Source organism: Apodemus sylvaticus, chromosome 4, assembly GCF_947179515.1.
Source record: "Apodemus sylvaticus chromosome 4, mApoSyl1.1, whole genome shotgun sequence".
NCBI classification, from domain to species: Eukaryota; Metazoa; Chordata; class Mammalia; order Rodentia; family Muridae; genus Apodemus; species Apodemus sylvaticus.
In genome coordinates, this window is record NC_067475.1 from 94,650,464 (window position 1) to 94,664,936 (window position 14,473).

Here is a 14,473-nt window from a genome sequence, read left to right on the forward strand (position 1 = left end):
TTTTCAAAATACATAAGGTTTTACATATTTGCTTAACACAAGCATATGATATTTCACCATCACATGTATATTTTTCAGTGATATAAAAGATTCTGAAGTTGAATGTGTACTCTTTTAACTATTTTAACACCTGATTTATAGTATCACATTCACCAACAAAAACACAAATTTAATCTGTCACAAATGAAAGACCTGATGATAAATATTTGAAATATCTAGTCATTGTTACCATGCCTATGCCAGGGTTGTGAAGCTAGAAAACTATGTTCACTGTGGCTCTCCTCCAGATAAATTCAGTGAGGACATTTCCTTTTTATCTTAGTTATATTTGGGGACATTTCCTCTTTATCTTAGTTATATCAATCAGTCAGATTTTAACAACTACTTCAGAAAAGAGCTGCTTTGTTTCATCCAAGAAGACAATATATATTCAAAACAACTTAGTTGTGCTAATTCTTCTTTGTTAAATTGACACAAACTTAGGCATATTTGGGTACAAAGAAGTCTAATTGTAAAATGCCTCTGTAAGATTAGTATGTAGGTAAGTTTAAAGTACATTGTCCTGATTAATGATTGATGTGAAAGGTCTAAGCTTACTGTCAGTAATGGGGAACCCTTGGCAAGAGGTCCTAAAAGATATAAGAAAGAAGATTGTGGAGGCCAAGCATGGCTTTCCCCAAAGACACTGACCTCAATTGCATAAGCAAAATTGACCCTTCCTTTACCACAGTTTTTTTTAATAATATTTGTAATGGCAGAAGAGTTTGTGAGTGAGTCACTTGTAGTAATATTAAAATCATCCCTTTTTATTTCCTCATCTATAAATATGTTAATTATATAAACATTCATTTCCAAATATGTATTCATTGTAAAAGAACAAATACACTATAAATCTATAAATCTAACCATACTGGACATATATAACTTTATTATTGACTTCCTCATATGTTATCACTAACTTTCTATGTTTTAGAAAAAAGCATGCACATATCTTTCCAAATATTACACAGTGAAAACTGAACACATTTCCATCTTTCATCTAGCTATTATTATTGTTTGCTCTTATTTTAGGCACTTCTCCACAGCAGTGTCAACAAAAAAGGCTTTTGATTTCTTGGTGTTCATATTTCAGTGACAGGAGTTATACAAAGATAAAAGAAAGATCTTTGTAATTATACAATGAATAAACATAGCTTTGTCAAACTGCAAATAGAGATTTGTAGTGGACACGTTCTCTGTGCTATAGTAACAAATGATATGTCAGCCACACTATGGGAGATTAAGCTACTAAGTCATACAAGCTTAGAGAAATACCAAGTGAAACCTCCTGAGAGAAACAAAAACCGATGGTGAAAGATGAGGCAAGAATTTGAGAACTGCATATTGGAAGCCACTGTCAAGTTTTAAGCACATAGGTGAGAATATTTATTGTAGAAGGATTACTTTGGCTCCTGAAGAACTTGAAAACTGTAGGTGCTGCGGAAACTTTTGACCTATCTAGGCAAGAGAAAGGAAGGGAGCTATTAGTTTAGTTGCCATTAGAGGAGCTGGCAGTGCTGTGTTATGTACATCTCTAAGTAAATGACAACAGGATTGTCAAGAAACAGGGTAGTAAAAAATTACTCTTGACCTCAGGTAACTGGATGAATGGAATTATAAGCTTCTGAGAAACTCACTGTTGATTCAGTGAGTCTTGAGAAGAGAAATGAGAATTTTGGTCAGATATCAAGAATCAGATGCCAATGAAACACCCAAGAAGGAATCAAAAAATACTCTTGGTTAAGTGAGAGCAGAGTCCATGAGATAATATTATTTGAAGTATTATTTAACTAGGGATACTAATTTTAATGGTTGTCCTATTGTTTGGAAATACATACCACAGACAAAAGGCATTTATGCAATGAATATATATATATGTATACACACACACACACACACACACACATATATATATATATATATATATAGAGAGAGAGAGAGAGAGAGAGAGAGTATACAAAGCTGGCAACTCAACACGACACCCCACTTGGTATTTATACCCAACTTAAGACTAGTAGTTATTGCAAGTCCTCCACATATGATATTTGTTATTGAGTTACTAATCATTGTACGCCTGTACTTTAAAAGAAATTATAATAACATCTTTGATTAATGAGAGACAAAACATTCTTTTTATTGCTATGATTGTCTTTCAGTTGCTTTCTCAAATAAGGAAATTCCTGATTCAATTTATGATATTACAATTACAATAAATTCCTCTCAATTCCACAAAACTCTTTACAAAACACTTGGAAGTATTTAGATTTTCATTCTTTGCATACAGTTCATAGCTTCTGTCTATGTGCTGGAGGAAGTGTACTAACATACACAAATGCAGGCATATATGTAGACTGACTGTATAACTCCTCTAGAGAAGGTATAATCCAGCAACAAGGCTGGTCTGGCTCAATATAGACATGCCCTTAGTATACACCATTAATCCAAAACAATGTAAGTAATAGTTGGTAGAAGAAAGCAGCCATGTTCAAAAGGGACTTCTAAATAGAAGGCAGTCAAATTGACAAATCAGAGAAAGATTCAACAAAAATGGGTCAAAGATAGGAACACCAAACGCTTTGGAGAACACAAAGGAAAAGGACACTACTTAAGAGCAGTGCAGGAAAAGATAGGGGTTGGCATTTAGTTCTGTTCAGTCAGTTGAGTTCAGTGCAGTGGAATTAAGTCAGACATTTGGTAAGTTAGTTCAGTGAGTGCAGTGTAGTAGGTTAGAGTTTGTTGGTGAATTCATGCAATTCAGTGCAGGTCAACAGAGACAGTTAAAGCCAGAGAATAAGAAGGAGTGAGATTAGAAATATTACATTCATTAACCCTAATATATTTATTATAATATGTCTCAGTTACAGCAAAATTGAGAGTCCTATCAGCACTACCACAAACTAATGAAGATACTGAAGTCCTTGCTTAATGTTCTTCATATATTTTTATAAAAATGGACTCCAGAGAAAAGTTAAGGGGAACTTTGTTAGAGTTCAAGAGGGGGATAACCAAAGACTATTAAGCTAGAGAGGTTGACAGTTACCCACAGAAGGATGATGGAGAGAAGGAAGATAAAAAGACGTGTTCTTTGTTATTAGTGGTGTATCAGAAGGGGAAAGGTGACTTAGAAAAATAGTGAAAAAGCCAATTAGTCTAGGAAAACATACCCAGGGTTTCAAAAATATCTGCAGCTGAATCAGTGAATAAATAATATAAAATACAATAAAAAAGAAGCACAAGTTAGATTTTTCTTTCTAAAGGCTCCGAAGAACAAACAGAATCACCAAAATAACATTACTGAGTCAAGACTGCACATATAGCAAGAATTCTAGGGAAGAAAATTTCATTACTTCATTAAATAGATAATTATTCATCTCATCTCTTTATTATCTGTTTAATGTGAATCGGTCCTTCTAACGAATGGTCCCTTAGCCAAATTACCCCAACTTTGAAAGAAGTAGATAATGTCATATCTCCACACAGAGGTCTACTGAATTTCTTTAAATGGAAGGATGCAGCATCCTTTAATGGAGTGTTAATGCTACTGCTGCATTTATATGTTTTATTGCTACCATTGGGTGCCTTCAGAAAGACCACTCCAAGCCAAACAGTTCCATGTGAAGTTTGCTGAGAGAGGAAAGGGAAAGGTGGCAGTGGAAAGAGAAAGGAGGGGAGAGAGATCAGAGGGGCCTTTCTTTATATACAGATGGTGACATAGTCACAGGTAAAAGTGGGGCTGAGGCAAGTGGATTCTGGGAATATGGTGGCTGTTGCCTTGGCAACACGTGTGCAGGTCACACTGTTGCCTATGTGATGTCACAGGCTTCAGAGGTCCTGATACCAACATGTTAAAAGCCTTTATTATTTAGCATATATCTGTTCTCTTGGATGTGCAAGAGAAGCAAATTACAAGATCCTCACAACCCCAGCAGCTCAGTGAGAAAGCTTATTTAAAAACACACAGAAAGGGTAAGATGCTACTCAGTGATGGCATTCTTGTGTATGAGTATTAAGATACAGGATCAGACCTTGAAAACAAAACAGAACAGAACCAAGAATAAAAAGAAGATAGAAAGAATATTATTATCAATTCCATTGATTTTACCATTAAATAAGAATATCCAAAAGAACACAAAAAATAGCATATGATGTGCACTTGTATAAAGCAGGGATATGAAAATTTAGAGCATCATAGGAAATACACACGACAAAATGCTCTCAGTTCTCAGTAATGAAACCCACATTAAAATCAGTGTAACTGAAAACAATCATGGCTTAAAATAATGAAATCATTGTAGAATTAAAAAGAAATGAACTAATGGGGTTGCAATGATGACTAAGCTGTGAATTGTATATAAAACTTTTGAAAGAGATTTGAATTTGATCTAAACACCCACGCTGAGTACTTACTGTCACCTTCTCACTACAGATCCAAGATCTCACGTTTCTATCTATACATGCATGCGCGCGCACGCGCACACGCGCGTACACACACACACACATACACACACACACAAACACACACCTAAAATTAGATAAAATGAAACAGAAGAAAGATATATGGCATAGGTAAAAGTAACATATTAGATACTTAGAAAAATTAAATTCACCACTCATTACAGTAAGAGCAGTGCAATGTATACAAAATCAAGAAACATACATTAAATAAATACTTTAGCATACAAACTTCAGAAGAAATATATTTTATCAGCGTGAAGTTGTTAGAGTACTTCACTCTTCTAGAAATTTTGATAGACTGTATTGTTATTTTTTCACTATATTAGGAGTTTTACAAAGCCTTTAAATTGAGTACTAATGGAAAAGAAGGAGATTATCTGGGCCATTCATAATCTATTACAGACAACATGTAGTAGTATTAGAGAAGTCTATAGATTGATATGGAAAGTCTTCTAGACTGTTTCAGTTACATTAAATCAACATTTAGCACTATTATATAAGTTGTTAGATTTCTAATTTAAAAGCTATGTGCATGATATCCATGCTGCATACGGGCACACTGTTTCTAGAAAACTTCAAAAAGTATAATAGTGAAAGCTTGTATCCTACTTGCTATGTGTTCACTAGAATTTTGGATGATTTCTCATCTTTTCTTGTAGATTATCTTATACTTTGTAGCATTACTTATATTACATATTCATAACAAAAATTAATCTATATAGAAACCAAACCTGATTGATTATACTCATGGAAAAATGTACAGTAACTAAGTGAGAGTGCTAATGGCTTCGCAAGTATTGCTTAGCATCAAAGTGGAAGAAATAATCAAAGCTAAAGCTCTCAGTCCAGGATTTTACTATCTCACACTACTCACCCCGACACTGTAAGCAGTGGGGGACCAATTGATCCTAAAGGACTTATGAAGGCAGTACTATTAAAAATTGCACATATAGCAAGAGTTCTCATAAAGTTCTTCAGTAGCTGGTAACACCTGTCTCTAACGATTCCAGCCTCCTTCCCGACTTTGTGGTATGTACCTCTAGGATCATGACCTAGTAAAATTTTTATTTTTTATTTTATGTTTTTATTGGATATTTTATTCATTTAAATTTCAAATGTTATCCCCTTTCCGGTTTCTTCTCTGGAAACTCATTATCCCATCCTCCTTCCACTGCTTTTATGAGGGTGCTCCTCCCTCACCCACCCTACCACTCCCACCTTCCCTGGCCTTCATATGTAGCTGAGGATGACCTTAGTAGGCACCAGTGGGGTGAGAGACCATTGGTCCTGTGAATGTTCAATGGAGCCATGGGTCCCTCCGTGTGTACTCTTTGGTTGGGCCTTAGTCCCTGGGATATCTGGGGGAGTCTGGTTGGTTAATATTGTTGTTCTTCCTATGGGGTTACAAACCCCTTCAATTTCTTCAGCCCTTTCTCTAACTCCTTCATTGGGAACCCCATTTTCAATCCAATGGCTGGCCATGAGCATCTCCCTCTGTATTTGTCAGACTCTGACAGCTTGTCGGGAGACAGCTGTATCAGGCTCCTATCAGCAAGCAGTTTTTGGCATACACAATAGTGTCTGGGTTTGGTGTCTGTATATGGGATGGATCCCCAGGTGGGGCAGTCTCTGGATGGCCTTTCCTTCAGTCTCTGCTCCACATTTTGTCTCTGAATTTCCTCCCTGAGTATTTTATTCCCCCTTCTAAGAAGGAGGAATAAACATCTGCACTTTTTTCTTCCTTATTCTTGAGCTTCATGTGGTCTGTGAATTGTATCTTGGGTATTACAAGCTTTTGGGAATACCACTTATCAGTGAGTACATACCATGGGATGTTTACAGGAAATTGAAATAACCAATAGGACTCCTGGGAGGCAAACACAACTTATATTCCCTTACTTCTAAAAAATGAAAAAGATCTTTTACAGTTTGCTTCAATTAATATCTGAATATTTGTTCTAATTGATGTTAGAATCCAACTAATATTCATGACCTTCCTCTCTTTCATTGAATAAAGAACCTCTGGAAATTATCATCAAACATGACACAATGTCTTTAAACTTCATTCTACATGTACTTAAGAAGCATATTTTTTACTTATAGAAGAGGAATGGTAAATAGGCGCAAAACTTGAGACTTTCATTTCTAAGCAAATTCTTCCTCAGGTTACCCATTTTATACTGACCAGGAGAGAACAGTGTGAGCATTAGAAGTTTACTTTAGAAGTTGGTGGTCATGAAATGTCCCCAAAGAGTTAAAACTTGAGGTTGAAATGCGTACTTAGAAAGTTTTCTTTAAGTAATTGACCCATTACTTAAGTCTACAAGAAACTAAATTCAACATACTAATTTTTAATCTGTGCTTGTCTTTCTGGATGTCTCTAACTTTTCTTTTTTATTTGTTGTATTTTTATGTGTATGGTGAACAGTATACAGCCATGTGACTGAAGGTGCCACAGAGTTGAGAAGAAGACAAAAGAGTCTCTGGATATCTGGATATAGGAGGTTATACCAAGGTCTAGTGATGGAAATGGAACTCAGGTTATCTCCAAGACCATCTAAATTTCTGAACCATCTCTTAACTCTATCTTCCTTACTTCTGAAAAATAGGAATAAAATAAATTGTCCTTCATTTTTCTTCTGTACTCAACTTGAAATCCAAGCATAGAAAAGCCACACAAGAAAGAGCCTTTTTCTGTGAGAAGACAATATCTTGAAATCACTTGGTTACTAAGAGAGGAGTAACTGATGACTTTATCTGACTAATTTGCAGGGCCAGACCAAACTTTGAGAACTTATAGTGAGATGATTAGTGGCCAATGATGAGTCGGACATCACTTTGAACAACCTTGCTTGATTATACTTACCAGTTGCCCTCATTCTAATAAAAAACATCATTTCAGGTCCCTAAAGACAGGTTTGAATGTGACTAGACACATTCATCTTTCCCTCTCTCCAGTATGGTCACTGGACCATATCAGGTAAATATTTTTGTCTATTTTTCACCATCATTTTTGTCTTTATTTGGTTTAGTGGAGCGTGGCTAGCCTATAGGGCCTGCTGAATTCAAGGCTTTTGCCTAATATCTCCAGTCACAAAGGAAATAATAAGTGTGTTAGGCAATGATATAATTTCAAATCATAAGGACAAAAAATGTATTATATGTTTATAGAATAGGATAGGATTTAAATTGGCTATGGAAAATAATACCAGATAGTTAGGTTTCAGAGGGTCTTTGTGTATTATTGTAATTTCAATGGAGAACAGTTAGGATAATAGGAACAAGGAATAAATTGGATTTAGAAGTACATCCTTATTGTTCCTGTCATGTGGCATACAGAATAATGGAAAAGGCAGTCCTAGAAGAAGCAGGAAAGCTAATAACAGAGCTACTTAAATTTCCCAATGATTTTACTTTGAATGACAATAGTATTGAGTGTAAGATAAGAAAATGTAATATACACCAGAAGTGAAATCATCAAAGTCTTTACATGTATTCTTATATCTGTTATGAAGACAGTGGTCATTTTAAAAATAACTAGGATTTTACTTTAATTAATTCAGCACATTGTAGGACCCTGGAATGAGACAGGGAAAGGGAGACAGAGAAGCTTAGTTGGTAGAATAAAAATTATCCTGAGGGTAGAATTCAAATGTTCTGTGTTCTGCACATGATTATAATGTAAATTACTTTAATAAAGTCTATATTTCTTATGACAAATTATTAATCTGTTCTGATCATAGAATCTTCCTACACATCACCAGTCAACTACAAAGTAGACATGATTTTTTTTCCAAAAAACAAAGCAGTGTTAAAGAGCAGAAACCAACACTGAAGCATTTGTGTGTGGGTATGTGTGTGCTGGCATTAGGGGTTAAAATCAGAGCTTTGTGCATAAATACAAAAGTGCTCTATCATTAAGTTGTAACTCTAACCACCTCGCTAATTTAATAGCATATAGTAACTGTTTGAATTAGATTTGTGTTGTTGTTCATTTTCATACACCCATGTCATAAATGTCACAGTAATTTTATATTCTCAATTTCTTAACTCTTAACACTGTCTACTATCCTCATATTTCCTTTTCTCTTTATTTTAAATTTCTTTTCCATTTTTCCTTTCATTTTTATTACTTCCTTTCTTCTCCTTCCCTTTCACACTAATTTATTTGAGACAAGGCATCACTCTGTTTCCCAAACTGACCTAAAACTCACATTTATTCTCTGGTCTCAGCCTGTGAAATGCTAGAGGTGCAGGTATAAGCCAATTTGCTCGCCTTCGTGTACTTTTTAAATGAAGTGCTACGCATGTTATCAATTTGTAAAACATCTCTGTTTCTCTTTCTAGGTTTTCTGACACAGAGTAAAATTACTTGTTTCAAGCTGCATTCTTTCACACTTTTAAAATAGGATAATATTACACTGAGGTTCTCATTTACATGAGTTCTCATTAAAGATGAGCCAATAGAAAACTATATTTGGATTTCTGGGAACTGGTTCAGTGTCTATAGACTTACAAAATGAATATTTTGTATGTATGCAGAATGAATTTTATGTCACAGTATTATACTCAGATCTGTAGACACAGAGAAGTTATAATTACTCTCTTTTTAAAGATTTGTTTTTATTTTATTTCATTTCATTTTATTTTATTTTACTTATGTCCATGTGTGCATGTCTGTGAATATATAAAGAATATGAATGCAGGTTCCTGGAGAAGCCATATAAAGACATAAATTCCCAAAGCTGGGCAATATAAGTAGAGACTGGTGTAGGTACTGGGGACCAGTCTCAGGTCCTCTGTAAGAGCAGGAAGTATTTTAAGCACTGAGCCATCTCTTTAACCCAATAAATCACTCCTTTAAAATCATTTTTATATAGGAAACACAATTTTATATGGAAACCAATGGTATCGTTGAAAACCTAATAAGAATAGTGTTTCATCAAATAAATATTAAATGTTTCTAATTGTATTGTTAAACCTTTTTTCTTTTTACTTTTTCATTTGAAAGGTAGTACTGTCTTCAAGTTTTCACTTCCCACTGAAGGAGTTCAAGGGTTGCCATGCTTAACTTACTAATAAATGATTCAATCAAAATGTCTTACTCACAACTTGTAGATATGAGTGAAGAACCTAACAGGGATTCAGGGACTACGAGGCACTGAAAACAGTATTTCTGGCTGAGCTATAGAATCAGTGTAGAGAGAGCTAGTGCCAGTTGAATGAGGATGTGTTCTTTTTCTCTGCTTCTTTTACAAATAGAGTATCTGCCAAAAAATATATAAAGCTGGCAGGCAAGGAAAGCCCATCAAAGCACCTGTGTTGTAAAACCCAGCAATCGTGATTGCAATCAGTAATCCATCTGTGGGACTGGTACTCACCACATGTGAGCTGACTCACTTAATGTGGATTGGAAGGGAATTTGCCCTAGAGAAGGAAGGAGCAAGTTCACCATTTGATTTTTGTGAACTAAAAATGTATATCAATCATTTTAGAAAATAATAATTGTACAAATGGAAAAAGACTGATAATAACTATTGCATGGTGAATGTCAGAAATATCAAATATATTTTTGAAAGAAGTTTGCATTAATTAAATTAAAATTAAATATTTTTAACATCCCATAATGAAGAACTAAGTTTCCAAAATCTAACAAAATCTAATAAAAATATGAAAGAATGTTTGCCTTACCAAGGAAACTAAAACAAAAATTAAAGCTCCTTTGTAATTGTAGTTTCAGTAACGTGAACCTATACCAAACAAAGAGTTTTATTACCAGGAGTAAGGTGAAAGCTAAATCAATGAAATATACTTACAAAAAGTGTTCACAATAAAAGACTGGAAGAATGGATCAGTGTTTAAGGACATGTGTTGGTCTAGAAGGCAATGTGGGCTCAGTTCTCACCACCCACAGGATGGCTCACAACTGCAGGTAATTCTGGTTCCAAGGGATCTAACGGTCTTCTATCTCCTGCCAGCACCAGACACACATATAGGGAAAATATATCCATGCCCACCACAAAACACAATGTGATGAAACATAATTTTAATTATACTAACTGTTAAAATTATTAGAGGAAGAAGTTGAAAGTTCTTTGCGGGAAAAGAGACATGGTTGAACATTACAGCTGACATTACCCAAATAATACACAAATAAATGTATCATAAAACTAAAAGTTGTCACACAGCTTCTGTGGCACTTTCTGTGACTTTATGAGATGCCAAACATGTTTTATTTTAATAATTTCCTGGCTTCTACGGTTGTAAGGCCTGAGCTCACAGAAGTTATCCATTGTATCACTTCTAAAAGAGAACTTGCATAAATGTTCTTAAAAGAAGTTTAGTATTCTTTTTATCATTTTTGTGGCAGTATTTATAGTGGAGCCCATTAAGCAGTACTTGATGAACATCTCATTCCCGAAGCTAAGGAGACAGTACAATCCAATAATATTGTATTATGAACTATGTGTACAATACTGTACTAGCAGAGACAATCAATACAACATAAAATACCCATGGAATATGTCAATGAGAAGTCTAAAGTAGAAAAACAAATATTTGTCATGATAAAGTTCTGGTGGGAAACGATACATTTGGATTTGAAGAAGCAGATTCCCTGGCTAGATCAATTAACTGACAAAGATAACACTTCTGCTTATGTAAAGTTTGAAAAGAACAATTACTGAAACCAATCACAGAAGAATGTACAGTTGACATTTTCTGTAATGATTATACAAGCTGTTTGTTTTTCCAAATCTTCTTGTAATATTTCTAAAAGGCATGGTCATTCAGTATTCACTGTGGATTTAAAACACTGAAGCATCTCAAATCACATAGTGTACCGAGTGAACAAATCTCTTCAGCTGGACACTCTGAAAGTCATGACTGTAAAGTAGGTATGGAGTACTATTCTCAAGGAGATGAGAGCATTATATTTTGCTGTATTAATGACTTGATATGGCTTATGGAAATCATTAAGTACATTTATTGACTTATTAATAAAATATTCCAATGAGCAAACATATGATAATGTGATTCCTAAGACAAGGTCATGAAAGGAGACAGAGTTTCTGTCCTACAGAATGAATATGCAACAACCTGTCAGAACATGCACGAGATTTGTGCTATGCAGCTTCCTAGCAATCATACTTTGCATGTTTTACTAAGTCCTCATCTTGCCACTTCCATTGCTTGATAACTGCATTTCTGATCCCTCCCCTTCCTTGATAATTTGGGGGATAAGGAGTCCCCAAATGTATAGTAATGGCTTTTGATGACGGTCTAGGGACCCAGTAAAAAATGCTTTTATTATCCAGTTTAATTCTGTGTATTTAGGATATCTGTGTCTGAAATGGAATTCTATAAAAAAATTAGAACAACAACAAAAGTGGATCTGGCTCCACTCTTAGAAAATCTGCCTCAAGAACATGAGAGAATACTAATACTGATACTAATACTAATACTAATACTAATACTAATACTAATACTAATACTAATACTAAAACTAAAAGAAAACCATTTTTTCCATTTTAGTTTTTGTTTTTTCTGATGGTTTTTGTAACCTCCAAACCAAGCACTGTAAATAGAGTTCAGATTTGTTTGAACCCACCAAAATTCATGCAGAATTTTAGTTCTCAACATTGTTGTGTTTATGGGTGTGGTGCAAACTTTAAGAAGATGTGACTGTTGAAAAGTGTTTATTACTCAAGGTTAAGGATAGGATACCATAGGACAGGAAAGAAGACTGAAGAGAAATGAGTAGAAAGGAAAGACCATCAGTGGGTCTATAAAATGCCAGACAATTGTCGTTACATAAAAAAATCATATGCATATCATAATCTTAGGAAGTATTTTGACACATCTCAATATAAAGAAATGGTTTACATGTGTGTGTGTGTGGGGGGGAGCTGGTTGACATGATCTTTAGCGATGACTCAGGAATTAAGGACCTTTGAGCTTCTTGCAAAACTACCCAAGTTGAGTTCCAATCTCCCACATTTCAACACAATATGCTCTGTAATGTCAGCTCCAGGGACTTCAGCTCACTATTCTGGACTTTCCCAGCACTACACAAACATAGATAAGATTCAAACATGCAGAAAACCAGTAATACAAATAAAATAAAAGTAAATTTAATTTGTTTGACCCAAATGTTTAATAATGCATGAACTTGTCAAGCCATTCTATACAACAACCACTATTATGTATACTTAAAATATAGCAAACACACATATGCACACACACTCACAAGGAAAGGCAAGAGAACTTCTCTATTACATTGTGTAGGTTTCTTATATAACCATCAAAAATACACAGTATATATTTATTACTTTACATAGAAAAATAAAAATTATTGTTTTTCTGGATGACATTTTTTTTCGAATTCTGATATTCTGTGAGATTGTTTTAAGCACATGTTCAAGTCTGATTGACATGTAACTGTTGAATTGACAGAAGACATTGAGACTGTATTTGCCCTGAACACAAGAAAAATATCTGTTTTTGGTTAGACAACAATGATGGCCAACTGACATAAACTATAATACCATACAGTTCCTTTAAACAGATTCTAAGCATGTAGTTTCTATTTTGATAGAGAAGAGTCTAAACGTGAATTCTAAAGACAGTCTTCCTTGGATCTGGAAGGAGTATGTTCAGCTGCGTGTCTGAACAAAGAAGCCGACCAAAGCAGTGATAGATCATTATTGTTCCATGGCTGGTGTCATTTAATTTTCTTAGACTTTACACAAGGCTTTGGGAACTTTGATTTTTTTCTTGAACCCTGAGAACAAACTTTCCTTTCAGATTAAATATATCCTGATGGGTTTGATATTTGTAAATTTTAAAATTTTTATAGAAATTGTGGCTTGACATTAAACCTATTTTCACCCTATATTGCAATTTAGAAAGTCTGCCTGCAACATTTTCTGGCTATAATCACCCTCCTTAATAAGTAATGCCATAGAATAATGAATTTCTCTTATAGCTAGGAATGTCTGTTTGCACTCTTAAAAGTAGATAAGAGACCAAGATGGGAACAAGAGGCATTGAAGAACTATCTCACCCTCATTTAAACTATTATCCATTTTATCTCCTTCACTTTGTTTCTATAAAACATTAATAAGCCTGTAATGCTAAGCTCTTATGTCACTGTAACTGTTCATAGCTTTTGGACTTTACAGCAGATTGACTCCAAATATGGCATTTTCTTGCTACGTGAAATGTGCAAGTGAGAAGCAATAACTCATCTCTGCAAACTCTAATTCTATAATAATTTATTCCAGGGCCTTGGCAGCTCATGCTTCAAGCTCTATTAATAGAAAACTGTGCAAGTCGTGTAGGTGGTACTTTGAGTTTAGTGGTGCTCTAGTTAATTTCTTTAATTTATAAAGTACTTTTAAGTCTCATCTATGCAAAGCTGATAAAACTGTGTAGGTAGGAAGCACTTATCTCTTTATCTCACAGCCTCCTAAATTATACCCACACCACTAGCCTGGCTAATCCCTTTATGTGTCTTATTAGAATGTGTGACTTTGTTAACAGTGAGTGGTATGTCACTATAGCTTTAATGTTTCAAAAGCCCAAGTTAGCTCTTTCTTTCTCACGGTTGTGGATTAGGGAAAGGGGAAATCATTTGGAATGTAAACAAAGAATATAGAAAATAAAAATATTTAAAAAAAAGATGTGAGCTCTCACCCACCAGCTGTACCTAGCCCCCAGTTCCTCTGGTACAAATGTCGAAGATGTGCATAGAAGTCTTCAGGTGGGTCCCAAACTACAGGAGCAGGAATTATCCCTGAAAGTATTGCCTGTCTGTGTAATCTGTTCCCTTACCTCAGCTGTCTTATTTGATCACAGTGGGAGAGGAAGCACCTAGCCCTGTAGAGACTTGATTGGCTGGTTAGATGGGTTATATCTAGGTGGTCCTACACTCTCAGAGGAGAAAGGAATGGCAGATGGAAGGTGGGAGACAGTGATC